The sequence below is a fragment of the Mesoplodon bidens genome, assembly GCF_964165515.1.
Source record: "Mesoplodon bidens genome assembly, contig: HAP1_SCAFFOLD_436, whole genome shotgun sequence".
NCBI lineage: Eukaryota > Metazoa > Chordata > Mammalia > Artiodactyla > Ziphiidae > Mesoplodon > Mesoplodon bidens.
This window is the reverse complement of record NW_027671396.1, coordinates 153,079-168,175: the sequence shown is the minus strand read 5'-3', so window position 1 is coordinate 168,175 and position 15,097 is coordinate 153,079. Positions and strand designations below refer to the sequence as shown.

General features: G+C 38.9%; 1 pseudogene across 1 annotated transcript; it reads left to right on the top strand.

Annotated features, from left to right (window-relative positions):
- The first annotated feature begins 8,214 nt into the window (after nt 1–8,214).
- On the top strand, nt 8,215–12,546 carry LOC308611457 (3-hydroxyisobutyrate dehydrogenase, mitochondrial-like; annotated as a pseudogene). Its single transcript has 2 exons — nt 8,215–8,226; nt 11,327–12,546. The product of its transcript is annotated as a 3-hydroxyisobutyrate dehydrogenase, mitochondrial-like (transcript).
- The last annotated feature ends 2,551 nt before the right edge of the window (nt 12,547–15,097 follow it).

The window sequence follows — 15,097 nt, the reverse complement described above, 5'->3', positions numbered from 1 at the left end:
AAAATCAACACAACGGAAAAGAGAAACAGACAGTTCTACAATAATAGTTGGATACTTTAATACCTTTCTTTCAATAGCAGAACAGACAGAAAATCAACAAGAAAAAAAAAAACTTGCACAACATTATCAATCAACTAGACCTAACAGCCATCTATAAAACCTTCCACCCAACAGCGTCAGAATATACATTCTTTTCCAATGCACATGGATATACTATATGCTAGGCCATAAAACAAATTTCAGTACTTTTAAAGGATATAAACAATACAAAGAGTGCTCTCAGATGACAACAGAATGCAATAAGAAATCGTTAACAGAAAGAAATTTGTTGAAAATCACAAATGGAAATTCAACAATATATTCCTAAATAATTCATGGGTCAAGTAAGAACTCATAAGGGGAATTAGAAATAATTTTAGATGAAGTAAAAGGAAAGTATAACATGTTAATATTCGATTGGTCGCACATAGTCTTTTGAAAAGCAGAGGGGTTAGACAAAGAGATCTAAATTAATTAAAAAATCATTTATTATTCTGGGAATAAAAAGAACTGGGCTTAGTCTCAGTTTTGCCTTTCTTTATCTTTGTGTCTGTTGATCATCTTGGAATAGTCATTACATAGCCAGAATACAGTTGCCATCTCAGGAATCAAATACTGTTATCTCTAGGGCTACCATAACAAGATACCACAAACTTGTTAGCTTAAAAGAACAGAAATTTATTTTATCACAGCTCTAGAGGCCAGAAGATCAAACTCAAGAGTGTTGAGAGGGCCATGTTCTTTCTGACGCCTCGAGGGGAGGATCCTTCTTTGTCTTAACCAGATTCTGGTGGTGGCCATCAATCACTGGTGTTGGCATTTTTTGATTTGCAGCTGCATCACTCTGGTCTCTTCCACTGTTGTCACATGGAATTGTCTCTGTGTGTTTCTGTCTCTGGAAACAATTTAAATAGAAATTGCTATTTTTAAAAAACAAACTGTTGATTACTATGCTCTATTTAGATAGTTCCTCTAACCCACACCCAGTTCCATTTCCCCATATGTATTTGAGAAGGAAAGAGGAACTCCTGTGAGCTATCCTATTGGAAAAAATCAATGATACAGTGCTTTACTAGAGATGCCTCTTACCTAAAATATTTGAATTAAATATAAAATCTGGGGAAATTATCACCCAGTTTCCCTCTTCTAGAGGCATGACCTGAATGATAGGCAGCAGAATATTTTATACCCGTGAGGTTTGCTGACATTATTGATTTGATCCAGAATCTGTATTTTCTCTCTAAAGAAAACAGTATTCTCTCTTTCCTTTCTTTAATTTATAATGTTGATGTCTTAAGATTATTGTCAGAGAGGATGCTTGTAGTTCAAATGATTTGGCTGTATTTCACCAGTATTATTACAAGATAGTCAAACAATGGCTGGGCTCCAGTATAGACCTCGGTCCCTTTGTTCCACTGGGATACGGATGTGAAAGCCACTGTTTCCTTATATTCCAAAGACCAAATAAATAAAACAAATAAATAAACACAAAAAAACAAGTAAATGAAACTATCTTAAAACCAACTCTCTTTTCTTCCTCATCCATGTTAATTCTCTTCTACCTAAAATTACTTCCTGGAAGTGATTTTTATGTTTCTTAGAGCCTCTTTATGTATATATCCACACTAATGCATATAAAACTGTTCCTTGTAGATCTTTTACTTTTTCCATTTGAATAATTATTTTCACATGTCGTATAGAGTTTATCCATTGTCCTAGATATGCATTTTTCCTGTGTATTTGAGCATCATAGGAAGATAAATTCTACTCTTGAAAATGTTAACTGGTGACTGAGACACAGAAAGCTATTCTTCTTACCATTTTTCAATAGTGAGTAGTAGATTCTGTAGGGGTGGAATTTTAAGATGTAAGTATACTGTTTTTCTACACTCCAATTACGTTCCCCTTATCATAGAAATTGACCAGTGAAGTGTGCTGCTGACTTTTCAGAATCCATGTACATACAATCCATTAAGTTATTAGATATAACGTTGGTCAGAAAAGCATACTGTGAAATGTTGCTTTTATTTAAACTCCCACTATTTTCACTCCATGGTTTCAAGATTTGACTTCTTTATTGCCCTCTGGTGGTGGGCTCTGTGAACTGCATATTTACGGGTCTGGGGCACGTATCTTCCCGGAGGTATTCAACTCCTCAGGTACAAGCTAAAGAGTAGATGATAAGAAGCATTCAGATTTATTAAAACTAATTACGAATATCAGTAGCCTGACTGTTGTTTCTAAAAATATAAAATATTTATCCTTCTGTTGTCAAACAACCATATTTCATGAAAAGAAGTATAAATCCTTTTTTGCTTGCAATAAAAGAACAATAATTGAGGGTATTCTTCATTTGGACCAAATACCTTCTCTGAAAATATAAGTGAAAATAGGAGTTGAACTTTCCAAAATATTCTTTAGTAAATAAAACTCCACATATAATTTCAAATTATCATTTAATTTTACCCTAAATTTAAATATCTATATTGACTTAAATGCTGTCCTCTGTAATTTCGGATGATTCCCTCCTTTATATCTTCTTCCTCTCTTCAACAAATAAAATACATATGAATGCCTAACATGAGGTAGGGTATTCTCTGTGAAATAATGATGTTGGGATACTTGATTTTGACTTAGCAGAGGGGTTGAGCCTCTGTGTTGGTGAATTCTCCCCAGATGGTGCGTGTGGAGAGGGTCAGGCATATCTCTGTGCTCCTGAAGTTTTCTCTGTGAAACTGTCAACCTCCAATATCAGAAATAACTTCCTTCGTGAGAAGGGATTTTCAGACATGAAAAGTTTTCTCTTAAAGTGCAAGTATTTTTAAACTCTATAAAATATAGAGCATTATAAATTTTCTTTAGTTACTACAAGCTGAATTTTAACTGAGAAGACTGGGAAGTCCATGTATGTGTACATGCATGCATGCATGCATGTTTGTGTGCTACACGTGTGTGTGTGTGTGTGTGTAGGTCTACTGAGGATACAGAACATATTCTGGACATGACAGAGCAGTGGTGTATCAGAAGGGAAAAGAGTATAAAGGACCAGCTTCACCTGCTTAATTTGTCCCCTGACCTGGTGTCGTCTTATTTTCCACCATCCTTTGCTGATCTGTATACTAAATACCCAGGGCTCCTGGGTACCTCCAGGTACCTCTGTAAGTTTTACAAGCCTATCAATATCCCATGTACAGTGGATGGAACCTGGACTTTTTGCCCATATAGTTTTCCTTTCCCTCAGAGTTTTCGTCTGAGCTATGTCATGGGGTAGGTACTGTTGTGAAAATTTGTGCTCACTTGTTAAATAGAAACTACTCATTGAACTGTTTAAACAAATAAACAGTATCTTGAGTCAATTGCAGGGCACCTCCAGTCTCCACAAAGCAGAGTTACTTTGGGACAGGAAGTTCGTTTAGTTTCCCCTTAAATCAAAATACAAAGTTACTGAGCAATTGTAGGACCAACCCTGTAGTTGCAAACTTGGGAAGAGATCACAGGATTCTGTCATCGTCTGCTTATCCCCTTATTGGGACAGCAAATAGCTCAATAGTTCTTATACTGAAGTCAAAACGAAGAATAATACCGGAACAAAGTCTGCATTGAAAGTCTGTGTCTTATTTTTATTTTCTCTTGGCACATAGTAGGTAACTGTTAAATGTTCTCTTGATAAATGTGAAAAACACACAAGGTACTTCATCTACTAGGGGTCATAAAATTTCAACTTTTCTTTTGGTGTAGGGGTTGATGATGAAAAGTTTGGAAACTTCTGATCCATGTTAATGTTCCTGCTTTGAGAACTGCAGGGTGCAGCTTTTAGATGGAAAAAGTTGCCAAGAGGACCAGAAGTAGAATAAAGGCATTTATGTAATTCTTCCTTATAGTTTCATTTATTGGTTTTCAGCATCTAACTTTGAAAAGTTGCCTGAGGCTGCCTAGGGTCTGCAATAAGGATCACAGCTGTGCTGTCCTACCCCCTCCCCACACGTGGGAACAGAACCTACCCAGCAGTGCTAATAGAGGCCCATGGCTTTCCGCCCACCTCCGCCCACTGCTCAAGGCAGTGGCTTTTTTCTACCAGCCTCACCCTTCTCCATGTGAATCTTTTTCTTCTTTCCAGTTTTATTGAGATGTAATTGACATGTAACACTGTATAAGTTTAAGGTGTACAGCATCATAATTTGATACATGTATATATTGCAAAGTGATTACCACAATAAGGTTAGTTAACACATCCATGACCTTACACAATCAATTACCTTTTGTGTGTGTGTGTGTGTGTGTGTGTGTGTGTGTGTGATGAGAACATGTAAGATCTACTATCTCGGAAACTTTTGAGTATGCAATAGAGTGTTGTTAACTATAGTCACCATGCTGTACATCAGACTCCCAGGATTTATTCATCTTATAACTGGAAGGTTATACCCTTTGACCAACAACTCCCCATTTCCTCCACTCCCCAGCCCTTGACGGCCACCATTCTACTCGGTTTCTGTGAGAGCAGCTTAGATTACACGTAAAAGTGAGATTATGCAGTGTTTGTCTTTCTCTCTCTGACGTATTTCACTTAGCATAATGCCCTCAAGGTTCATCCAAGTTGTTGCAAATGGCAAGATTCCCTTATTTTTTAAGGCTGAATAACATTCCATTCTACATATGTGCCATATTTTCTTTATTCATTTGTCTGTCAATGGACACTATAGAAACAGAAACTCACTCAGTTCCTACAAGTGTCCAAGGTAACAATAGACAAAATATGGATGTTGGTGGGTGTAGATCCAGGCAGTAGGTTAGACTACATCCCACAGGCAGGAAGGCCGCTATTTTAGGAGGAGCTGCCTTGAATATGAATCAAATAATAATTGATTTATATATCACCAGTTCAGAACTAACTCATCTGTTTTCAACACCTCACCATAGATATGAAATGAGAATGAGTGGAAAAAGAGGCTTCTGAAGGCAAACAGTCATAAAACCCATTATTATTCTGTAAAAAGGAGACTATACAGTCTTACCTTCAGAACCTCAACTCAAACAAAGACATGTAGCAGCCTTAGTAGGATATAATCGCAACAGAAAAAATACAAGCAGAAGGCAGAGGAAAAAGAAGTGCCATTTGGTATGGGAATAAATAGCTCTGTATGTCTCAAAAGCCTCCTATAAACATGTCTGGGTGTCAATATAGTGTAATAATTAATATCCATAAACCCTGAGTCTTAAGAAAAAAGAACTGTATCTTTTGCTTTCTTTTAGAAAGGGACAGAAAGGTAACTATATTTGCTTTAATAAATACAGAGACTTAGTGCACTTAAATATTTGATCAACTAATTTAAAAAATGTTTCTTACAGTATACATCATTTTCTGATGAAACGGGTAAAATAAGGTTCTAGGGTGTGAGGAGGGCATGCGGTATTCTACACATTTTCTTTTCTGTCCTTTTGTAGCTGAATATCCTTTTCCAGGCCTAAAGAAGTAGTAAAATTATGCACCTAAGATTGAATAAAAGGTTTCATAGACATATTTTACATATATGCCATTAGATTTCCACAGAGTTATTTCAGGCTGCTGACAGGTTGCTTGCTTGAGCTGAGACCCCTCTAAACAAAGCCCAGGAAGAAGCTAACAACTGTGAAAGCCAACTTATTTATTCTGTGAGTAACTTGGCTGCAGAGCAGACTAATTACCCCTTTAACCACACTGTTTGAACTCATTGTACTTATCTGGGAATCACTATTCTGAAAGTAGAGAAGGGGACTAGGGAAGTTAAAAGAGACAAAAGATCTAAATATGGTCTCTTTGCAGAATCTCAAAGGTCAGGCAACAGGCTTCTTTCTGATGGTTTTAAAAAGAGAAGATGAGCTGTGGTTTAAAGGTCCACTTTGGAATTCAAATTCTACCTCAGGTGTAGCCTGAATGCTAGTCTCCACCTTGAGTGAATCACTGAAGGATCATTTCTCAGCACATAGTCAGTGTTTGTTAAATTTTCATATTATTTTATCCCAGTGAATAATATTGCTGAGGGATTTTGAAACTATTAAATTCCGCCAAAGGACTTGATTCTGTAATGATACCAAACCTTGGAAAATAAAGGAAGTAGAGATTGGTGAATCCTTGACAAATTATTAGAGTTGTAACTGATTGTTTCATAAGGAAAGATAGGGAATGGATCACTTAGGAAACTGAATGAATACTTTGAATCTCATCTATTTCTGTTAAAACTACAGGTTAGTTGAGCTCAAAAATTGTAGGTATAAAAATTGTGTTTTTTGGTAATAAAATTTGTTTTAACCCTTGTCTCAATTATGCATTTAAATGTTGACCAATTCACAAGTAACTGTTTACAGTCGATGGATTGGCCAGTGGCTTTGGGATCATTCATTTTATAGTCTGGGATTTCCAGTGTGATCTTTATTTTCCCATTTATACTCTATTTCATACATTTTATTAGCAGTAGTAGTAGAAATAGTAGTAGTAGTATCATTATTATTTAGTTAGAGTAGAAATGTTTCTATAACTTCTTACGATCAGACATATACTAAACAACACACATTTTGAAAGCACTGGTGTTGGAGTAAATTCGATGTTGATGAGACTAGTCACTGCCCTTAAAGGAGCTTGTCTTCTAGTTGGAAAGATGTGACATATACAATAATCTGAGGCATTAAGTAAATACATGGGTCTGAGGGCAGAAGATCCTGAAGGAAGCAAGCTACAAAGAACTCATTTTGAATCCTGGCATTAATATTGGCAGATCTCCTCACACCTTTTTACGACAGTTATAGACAAAGCAAGTAAGACTGGAGAATACACTGCAATGGCCCAACTAAGATTTAACGTCATTTCAGCCTAGGGGATTCTTTCTAGGCTTTGAGTATATGATAATTTAAATGCTACCTAAATAGTAAATTTACTTTAATGCTGACAACGTAGAAAAGATACTTTGCTGCAAAAGTATACACAGTAGTAACAGGTGGATTTTGGAAGAAACTAATATTTTGTCTTATACTGGTAACTACACTATTGCCCCAGACCTAGCAGCAGCCTTTACTCTTTGTTGTTTTCTTCTAAGACTGAAGAGCCTCTTTATTGTTTGTGCTGATTTTTTCCCACCAACAGATCTCAGAGCAATCTGAGTGCACTGGCCAGTTGGGACAAAATTATCATTAGAATTCTTGGCTAGAGAAGAAAGCTCCTAATTTAAGAATGGCTTTTTGCCTTCTGAGAGCTCAGAAGAGCACATTGCAAGCCATCTACATTTATAAAACATGTTTTAGTATGGAAAATTTCAAACATCTACAGAAATAAAGAGAAAGAAGTAGAAACTTTCATCCATTGTTCTCATCAAATGTCCATTTCAGGCCAATAGATTGTCTCTGCACCCTCTCTTACTACTACCACCATCATCCCCAGCAATTTTAAAGCAAATCCCAGATTTCTTTTTCTCAGTGAAAACGTCAGTATCCATATTTCTAAAATGCAAGAACTGCCCTTTTTAAGCTCAACTATGTCATTATCACACATCCGCAAATAATAATGATTCCTTAATATCAACAAATAGCCAGTCAGTTCATGTTTCCTTGATTGTCCTCTAAATGTATTTTTATTTTAATAACCATTATTTATTTGATTGCTGATCCAAACACAATTTCTTTTAAAGTATAGGTTTAAAAGAACTCAGTTTGCTCATTTTTCTTGCAAGTATTTGTCCTTGAATTCAAAGCATTCATCCAGTAGGGTTCCCAACTGTCTGGATTATGCTGATTGCATCCCCTTTCTGCTTATATGTTTATCATGCTCCTTTGGTCCATGTATTTACTGTCAGTTGGTAGATAGATCTAGAGCACTGACATAATTCAGGTGTGATTTTTTTGTCAAGTTTACTTCATAGATAATACTGATGAATTCCAAAAGGAACTATAAAGTGTCTGTCTTACTGTGACGTTGCAGCCATTAATGATCAATGTCTAGATCCATTAATTTATTAAGGGTACCAAATGGTGATATTCTACTAACTAGATGATTATTCATTTACTAGCTAGAACATTATTTCATCAACTACTTGGTTGCCCTGAGTTACAGTTTAATTAGGAAAGGAAGAATAAATGTTTCTTTTATTTTATTTACCAGTTTTACAAAAAAAGAAAAAACAAGAGAGAGAAAGGTTGACTCTTCCAAAGATGACTAATGAGGTATTTTCTTGCTTTGTTGTTGTTTTCAGTGAGGTTGTTATAAATATCGATGCAGAGATTGTCCCCTCTTAGGTTCACGGATCCTGTTCAAGTTGGCTCCTGAGTCCTTTCCACACAACCACAGTAGTCTTTGAAGTCTTCCCAGCTCTCTTATATGACAAGAGGTACCAGGAACATCTTGTTCATTTCTTATGCTGGATTTGAAATCAGCTGTTTCTCCAAGGAGACATTATCCACTGTGTTTATTCAAACTTGTGTTCCTTCTAGTTTAACCTTCTCTCGAGACATGATTTTTTTTAAACAAATTACTTACTGAATTTTTCACCTTTTCAAATCTTGCTATTCTCCAATCACTTCATTTCTGAATTTTTCTAATTTCTTTTATGTTTTTCTTAAAACCAGTTTCTATTCCTTTGAAAATTTCTTTTACTTTTTCCGCAATATCAGGCAATAAATTTCATTTGTTCTGTGGACGTGTCTTTCTGTGACGTTTTCAGGATTTGCTGGAACTTTCTTTTCACCCCTCTTTTTTCTTTTTTTTTCTCACTGATTTTCTACAGGATGTGAATGGAATACTCTTCTGTCGCTCATTTTTAAATGAAATAAGTTTCCACTTTAGGAGGGAAACATAGATCAGAATATAATTTCTAGCTTCAGAACTCCAGGGCTCACTATCTTCTATTATTTTCACAACATAATTTTTTTTATTTATTTATTTTTTGCGGTACGCAGGCTTCTCACTGCTGTGGCCTCTCCCGTTGTGGAGCACAGGCTCCGGATGCGCAGGCTCAGCGGCCATGGTGCACGGACCCAGCCGCTCCGCGGCATGTGGGATCTTCCCAGACCGGGGCACGAACCTGTGTCCCAGCAGGCGGACTCTCAACCACTGCGCCACCAGGGAGGCCCCACAACATAATTTTAAAAAATGACCTTAAAATTTCTAAAATCTTCCTCCTCGGCCCTCCTATGCCCATTTACCCAGGCCTCCTCTTTCCTGTCCTTGTTGAGTATGGGGATTTGTTCTGGAATGGTGCTTTGGTTTGATAGGTGTCAAGGTTTCACAGACCCCAGAACACTTGGCATCCTCAGAACATTTCAAAGTTCTTGCACTCAGCTGCAAAGTGGAGCCTGCAACATTCACTCCCGGTTTCTGCCGCTGTTCTCAGTGAGTTTTTCAATCTCAGTGAGTTCGTGAACCATAGTAACCTTTGGCTCTCCTTAAAGAGAGAGAGAGTCCTTCCCTCGTCTTCCTCCCACACACCTTGGGATACACATATGTAGGTCTTTTTCCTGTTGTTGGTTTGTTCCTACCTGGCTGTATGTTGCAGTTAATGTGGACACCTTGTTGTAGATGTTGTCTGTGGGTTTTTGATCTTGCTATCCTAGATGCTTTTCTTTCTTCTTTGTGGGGGTGGGGGGTTGTGTATTTAGGGGAGGGGTGGCATATTCAGGGATAAAAATCTTCTCTGTAGCCACCACCATTTCCCCAGAATCCTCTGCCATTAATATTTAAAACAAAATCATGGGAATCATTATCCGGATCCTTAGGATAATCATTACACTGTATCTGTCTTTTTTCCAGGCTTCAAGCTGCCTGTGGCTCGCCACGTTAGTATACTGACATGACTGGGCAATGCCTAATTTGATGGGCTCTTTCTGTACTACCTTCCTCCTAATCATGACAGTCTTGTACGCTATACATAGTCTTCTTCACTGATAGGGAATTTAGAAAATACAGGAAGCCATGGGTTTAATAGCTGAAAGTGGAATTAATGTGTTCTTTTTCTCAGGTAAAATATCATAAGACTCCTTAGGCCAAAGTTGTAAAATGAAATCGCAACTTTCCTGGAATCATTTTGCAAACGTGAATGCCCACATAAAGTACACTAGGACTTGAATCCAAGGAATAACACATTTTTAGAGCCTCCAAATGTATAAACTTAGTACAATTCTGCATTACTTCTTAAGGCAACTGAAGAAAATAATTTTGTGATCAAATAAATATTGATTTTATTAACAGTTATTTTAAAAGTTTACAAAACTTATAAAAAATGTTAAGGCTCTATCAGCCTCATCAGTTGTTAATTTCTTTTCTAGAATCTTGGATTAAGGAACAGTCGTTTGAGGGGAAACATGGTATAAAATGGGAAGATAATCTAACAGTAAAGATAGTTATATCTCTTCCTGTGTGATGAACTACTCCTAAGCTTGGTGGTTTAAAACAGCAGGCACTTTATCTCCTCACAATTTGTGAATCAGCAGAATGGGCTGGGATCTCCTGGGTGGATCTATCTTGCTTTCACCTGAGGTGACTACTGAGGCTGCCATCATCTGGTTGCTGGACTGGGGCTGGTTGCTTTCACATGTCTGGCCATTGGTGCTGGCTGTGGCCTGTGCCTAGTCTCCACTAGGTTAGCCAGGCTTCCTAACATGTCAGGTTTCCATGAGGACAAGCCCTAAAGCACGAGTGCTCTTCAAGCTTCAGCTCTTGATATGCCATTGGGCCAAAGCAAGTCACGTGACCAAGCCCAGGTCAAGGTGGAACAAAACTACACAGGGTGAGAAAACGGGGGGAGGGGCATTTGCACTGGGGGTCAGTAGTCTAACAAACTGCTGCAATAACTCTATAAAGAAAAACACCCCGGAGGACAACTGGTAAAAAATGAATGTGTGCGGGGTGGGGTGGGGTTTGGCATAGGGGGGCAAAGGCAGTAAACAGAGGCTACCAAAATCTGAAGATTCTGGAATTTTTGGAAAATCCACTGGGATTAAAGGAGTTACACAACCATGTTCTGACACCAGAAGAAAGGTGCCAGTTGAGCATCAGGGAAGTCTAGCGCTCTTCCTCCATCGCATCAATTTTCACGTTTCTTTGACTCAGCATATTTGTAGAATGAATCATGACTTTCTATAAATTTTTAATTCAGTTTTTCAAAGAAATAGTGACCTCGCTTCTATCTGCTGTGCCGCAAAAATGCCGTAGAAAAAAATTCCTTCTGTTAAATCGCTCACTAGGTGAAACTGTATGTGTAACCTAGTACCAAAGAGGTATTAAGAATCGCCACAGCCGAGCCGGCCCTCCGCATCACGCACCCTATAGCAGCCAGTGGGTGAGCCGGGAGTCGAGGAGGTCACCGTGGGAAGGAGGGGCACGGGCAGCGTGGCAGCCTCCTTCCGTCTCCGTGGAGCCACCTCCGGCCTCCGGTACAGGGAGTCGTCTGCAGCAACCAGTGGTGGCCAGCCTTGCAGCGCTGTGTTCTAGGTCAGTAGCTTCCAAGACTCCAGTTGGATTCATTGGAGTAGGCAACGTGGGGAGTCCAGTGGCAAAAGAGCTCATGAAACATGGCTAGCCACTCACCATTGTTGATGTGTTCCCTGATTCATGCAAAGAGCTTCTAGATGCAGATGAACCCTGTAGTGTCTTCTGCAGGGGATGTAGCCGAAAAAGGTGACAGAATTATTACAATGCATCAATGCACTAGAAGCTTATTGTGGAGCAAATGGAATTCAAAAAAAAGTGAAGAAAGACTCACTATTAATAGATTCCAGTACTGTTGATCCTATGGTTTTCGGAGAATTGGCCAAAGAAGTTGAGAAAATGGGAGCGGTTTTCACGGATGCCCCTGTTTCTGGTAGTGTGGGAATGGCTCGATCTGGCCACCTCACACTTAGGATGGGAGGGGTTGAGCTGCTGTGGTGCATGGGCTCCCATGTGGTGCATCGTGGAGCTGTTGGGACTGGCCAGGCTTCGAAGATCTGCAAAAACTTGCTGCTGGCTATTAGTAGGATTGGAACTGCTGAAGCTATGAATCTGGGACTCAGGTTAGGGCTTGACCCAAAACTCTTGGCTAAAATCCTAAATACGAGCTCAGGACAATGTTGGTCAAGTGACACTTATAATCCTGTACCTGGGGTGATGGATGGAGTTCCCTCGGCTAATTACTATCAGGGCGGATTTGGAGCAACACTAATGGCTAAGGATCTGGGATTAGCATGAGACTCTGCTACCAGCACAAAGAGCCCAGTCCTTCTGGGCAGTCAAGCCCATCAGATCTGCAGGGATGTTGTGCGTGAAGGGCTACTCAAAAAAAAAAGACTTCTCATCCGTGGTCCAGTTTTTGCAAGAGGAGGAGACATTCTGAGTTTGCCCTCTGGCTGTGAACACTGAAACATTGAAACCAAACTGTGTCTTGGAGCCCCTTATGGCTCACTCCACAGGAAAATGGGCTTAATCAAAGGTCAGCTGTCTGCTTTTGAGTGTGTAGGTCAGGGGTTCCCAACCCCTTGGCCTTGGACGGGTACCAGTCCACAGCCTCTTAGGAACCGGGCTGCACAGCAGGAGGTGAGTCGCAAGCAAGCCAACTAAGCTTCATCTGCTGCTCCCTATGCCTCACATTACCGCCTGAACCTCACACACCCCGCCCCCCCTCCCTGGAAAAATTTGCTTCCAGGAAACCGGTCCCTGGTTCCAAAAAGTTTAGGCACCTCTGGTCTAGGTCACAGTAGATCCTGGGATTTTTCACCCATTCTAAACTGCTTATTCTTTTTATCTATTTAGCAAACATATCATCTGTAATTTTTTTCTCTGCAAGCCACTGATGGTAACTGCTAGCTAGCTAGCTGATTGGCCTTTTTCAAAAGTTTGATTCCTAAGCATCTTCAGCTAAAACGCTGCCTACTTCACTCAGGATATTATTTACTCCACTTTACAAATAAAACTAAAATTGTTTTCAACAGGATAAAATCTATCCTCGAGGAAAGAAAAGAAATTGGTGTGAGAAAAGATATTAGAGAAAGGGGAAGTATAGTGAGTTACTACCTGTGTCCCTCAGAAAATTTGTCCTGTTAAATAACCCAGTGGTGATATTCTTGCATTGAGATTACTGGTTTATTTTCTAGGAGTTGTTAAAGCAAGAGAACTCCTTGCTGCATGTTATGTAATTTGGACTCTGTTACATTATCTTGTTGTGCCCCTCTTGTAACAACTTCCCATACTCAGCAAACTTGTTTTTTCATATTTTTGCTTCCTTGTCCATTTTTACTGCATATTTTTTGACTTCAAAAGAATGACATCTTTAGAACTGTTTCAGAGCCAACGATGATATGTGCTTTAGATAATTATTACACTATGCTAAATATAACCATATTCTTTTGAATTCAAATAGATTTCTATGCTGATAAAAAAAGAGAGGCACATTTCATCAATGTTTAAATAGTATCCTTCTTCCTCTAAAACTTAAAATAGGATTCAGTCTGATTGCTAAAGGGTTATTTTCTTCAACAACAAGAGCTGACTTAGGCCATTTCTTGGCAGTGGAATCTGAGCATAGAGGTCCCTGTCTGACTGCCCTTTGTTTCTCACTCACAGTATCCTGGGTGAGTGTAATGGACGGGCGTGCCCTTATGACTTAGCCCACTGCTACTGCTCCTGATGAGGGCTAATGGTGTGGGCCACTTTAAATCTTGCCCAGCAAAGTGCTGACATCTGGGGTTTCCTATCAAGTTTACCAGATATTTCACAGTAATTTCATAATTTACACAACATAAAAACACTGATTTTGAGCTTAGGAAAGCATTTCATTTAAACAGATAGAGAACACTACTCTACAAAATGGTTTAAAATTTGTGAGCAATTGCATTAAATAAACTCTAATATAAATTAATCTAATACAAGTAAACTAATAGTTGCAAAGCTACTGGTTGCTTCAGAAGCGGTGGCTACGGATAACTTCAAAGTTGTTTCCTCAATTCATTAAGAGGAGAAACTATTTGCTGTCAGCTTCTTCTTGGGGAAGCTTAGTTTGATGCTGATTCGCGTTATGAATGTATAGGAACCATTACTGGTTCTTCCTTTCCATATTCAGTGCACCATTATACTTCTATCCTCTTAAGATCTGGATATCTGTTACTGCTCCTGTTGGCTGGAGCCTGGGAGGAGGAAAGCTATCAAGAAAAAAGGTCAACAAGTGTTAAAGATTTTTAGCATACCACTGAGCCTTTTTATCAACCATAATCATAAGAAATAATAATTAAAATTACTTATAGCCTGGTCAGTGAGACCTTGAGTAAATTGTGGAAGCATCCATGTTTCATACAGTTTCAGGGGATGGATATTTCCTGTTATTAACTCTATATCCTCTTCAACTGGAACAGAGAGACCTTTCTCTGTTGAAGCAGTTTTGTCTTTTTCCTGGGCATTTTCAGTTTTCTCTTAGGAGAGACTTGTAAAGCTTACATATACAAACTTACACATACACGTATAAAGCAAAGAAGGGATAGGGCAGTCTTGAGAGGACACGGTTTTGTAGCAGGCACACAAGACAGAGCTAATACTCCCTGATTGCATTTGCCTCCCTAGCCCCATCTCCTTTGTGGAAAGCATCAGCATTCTGACTGGTCTCTGCACCCCACTAACTGGACGGAACACTGCATTGGCATTCTTAGGGAGCACTGATGGTCCCTCCGGAAACTGTGGTTAGAGCTTGTGCAGCCAAAGTGCACAGGAAAGAATCAAATATACTTCAGATAACATGCTTACTCTGTTTTGCTTAATTAGCACTTACTCCCTGTAAGAGGCTGATTTCTGCTTTGACAGGGAGTAATCGAACTCGGTATTCACGCAAACCATAAAATTAAAGTTAACATACCTCAGCTTTTCATCCTACTGGAAGAAATGTATGAAATCTAAAGTTATTTTTTAATTGCTGCTGTTTAGAATGCCTGAAGCCCATTTGCTGAACTTGTTAAAGAGCAGTGTTAATGAGGGTATTTTTCGTTTCTTTCTTTTCCGACCACAGCATGAATTCTCAGCCCAAAGTGTGCCCTGTTTCCCACAATAGAGACAGGGGAAAAAGTGCGAGTCTCTCACCAC